Source organism: Lactuca virosa, chromosome 4 (genome assembly GCF_052849685.1).
Source record: "Lactuca virosa cultivar CGN04683 chromosome 4, Lactuca_virosa_CGN04683_v6, whole genome shotgun sequence".
Taxonomy (NCBI): domain Eukaryota; kingdom Viridiplantae; phylum Streptophyta; class Magnoliopsida; order Asterales; family Asteraceae; genus Lactuca; species Lactuca virosa.
In genome coordinates this window covers 403,351,797-403,354,347 of record NC_136429.1, presented here as the reverse complement: position 1 = coordinate 403,354,347, position 2,551 = coordinate 403,351,797, and the positions used below count along the sequence as shown (strand labels likewise).

The 2,551-nt window shown below is 37.0% G+C and overlaps 1 long non-coding RNA gene across 1 annotated transcript; it reads left to right on the top strand.

Moving 5' to 3' along the window:
* Positions 1-724: 724 nt before the first annotated feature.
* On the top strand, positions 725-1,356 carry LOC145169058 (uncharacterized). The gene is made up of 3 exons (XR_013742267.1): positions 725-1,006; positions 1,126-1,181; positions 1,264-1,356. It is a non-coding gene; the product is annotated as an uncharacterized LOC145169058 (long non-coding RNA).
* Positions 1,357-2,551: the final 1,195 nt, after the last annotated feature.

The window sequence follows — 2,551 nt, the reverse complement described above, 5'->3', positions numbered from 1 at the left end:
AAAAATCGGTCTAGACGGCTGATTAATCGGCGCCTAGGTGCTTGGCGGCCACCAACCGCCTACAAATAGGTGATAGAGGGTTAATTAATCGGTCTTGGTCAATATCGGTCAAAATCGGACTAAATCGGACCCTAATCGGACCAAATCGGACAAGCTAAATTTAAGAAACGCGCTAGCTCAAAGGAGCCAGCTTGCTAACATAGCTTAGATTGGTTTTCTAAGAGATACAAGCTTTTTTATAGAATAAGTCTGCCTCTAAAGAATGCTCCCACCAGCGATGTGGGATGGACTTATAATTGTTTCATATCTCCACTTTACATCTCGTTCTTCTTAAGGAGAATTTGAGTTCCATCACCGACCCACCCTTCTTCTCGAATAGGGAAGGTATCACGACTCCAGTGTACAAAGGATAGTTCTTCTCCCTGATTCAATTGCTTCAATCTACGAAGGTTCTTCTCCGTGATTCCATCTCCAACGCCATGTAAAGCTGATTTTAACGAGGATAGTTCTTATCCCTGATTCAGTTGCTTCAATCTACGAAGCTTAGTTCTTTTCGATGACCCGGATTAACGAGGATGCAGGTGGCGGTTGGAGCAGGTGGCGGAAATCGCGTCGACACGAACCTCGCAGGTTAGTTATTCAATCACGACTCAGCGCCTTTGGTCTTAATTCTTTCGACTCAATCCTTGTTGATCAATGATTCGATTGGATGATTTTTTGGAAACTATCCGACTAGGCTGTTGCAAGCTACTTCTTTGAGCCCGATTTTTGCAATTGTAGATTGTTTATTAAGTTCCCTTACTTCCAACAGCAGCTCCATCTTCTTCAAGGATATACTTGGGTAAATTTATAAAGTCTCACTAGTGCAAATCGAACACTTCTTCTTCTTGCCCGCCAGGTGTTTGATAAAATGTCTAAATGAAGTTTTATGTGTGAAACGATGATGCTAGCCAAATGATGGTTCCAATGTTTGCAACTTTAGGGTTCACAACCTCATGGAATATTGGTCCTCTCTTCAACAATCAATCTTCTTTTTAATTTGATAGGTGTTATTTTCAGTTAGTATATCATGTGGTCTCTTATATTGTTGAACATTTCTAAGTTGTTTCATTTTCCCTCTCTCAGGTGGACAAAGCACAATTTCTATAAAGCCTAATGCTTCAAAAATGATGCAGATGGAGGTAATAAGAAACATAATATTATTTGCTCTATCTTTTGTAATAAACAATATGTGATTTTGTTATTTATGTTTTGATTTAACAGAAGATGATGTTGAGTAGCCAAGTAGCCCATCTGTGAAAAAGAACAAAGAGAATGGTATCTATTTGTTTCAGTCAAAGTGATTCAACAGATAAATCCCCGCCTAGCCGATTAATCCCTTGACCCCAATCCACCGCCGAGCCTACGTCGAGCGTTTTCTGCAACCTTGATATATATATATATATATATATATATATATATATATATATATATTAAACTTGTAATAATATAATTGTATAGGGTGAATTTTAAACTTGTAAAATTCTAGGGTTTGAAATTTAAATGATTCAAATTAAACTTTTAAGCAAAAAATTTAAATTTAAAAACTTGAGGGGAAGTTTTGAAATTTTCAAAACATAAAGGATCAAATAGCAAATAATTTAAATTAAACATTTAATTTAATGATTATCTAAATTTGACCTAATCAATTTTATTTACGAGATAATTCAACAATTAATTTAAATAATCAAATAAGGAATTTGTTATTCAAACAATTGGTAATTATCTTTTGGTTTGGCAAGGATAATCATAAACTAATAATAAAATTCGGATTTTATTAGTTAAAAACGATTTAGGCAATTATCCTTAAGCAAAACAGCAAGAAATCCCGAAATCCCTCTGCCAGACGCTCTGACTCATCGAGTCGCCTTATGGAGTCGTCGAGTTCATCCTACTCGTCGAGTCCACATTGGGACTCGTCTAGTCTGCCAGGCAGATGACCCAAAAACTCGATTTTCAAGCAAGAATGGAACACAAAACATCAAATACAATAGAAGCCAAACATGGCTCTGATACCACTGATGGGTTTTACACAAAATAACATCCTATGTTCTCATGCAAACCCTAATGCTTGGATCTAGGCTTCTCTATTCTACATGCAATTCATCCAAGACTTGCAAACCCTAGATCTAGTGTATATAATTTGAAATTGACATAACAAAACAGATGTAGATGATTACCTCTTCTTGAAAGCTTGAATCTTCTTTTCGTTGGAGCTTAGAGTCACAAATGTCACTCCTCTAATGGCTTACAAACACCACAAGCAAGAGGATGATCTTGGAGAGAGGTTGGAGGCTATAGAATTCGGCTCTAGTACTCTTAGAAGCTGGGGTAGCTGGTTTCTGAAGCCTAAGGAGTCTATTTATACTTGTGCTGCTTGGGTTTCAGTCAAAACCCTAATTTGATAGCTTAGGCCTTAAGCGGTCCATAGAACCTTCTAGAATAAAGGCTTTGGAAGAAATTAGATGGGCTCCCACTCTAATTTTCGTCCACCCCTTAATTCCAAAGGATT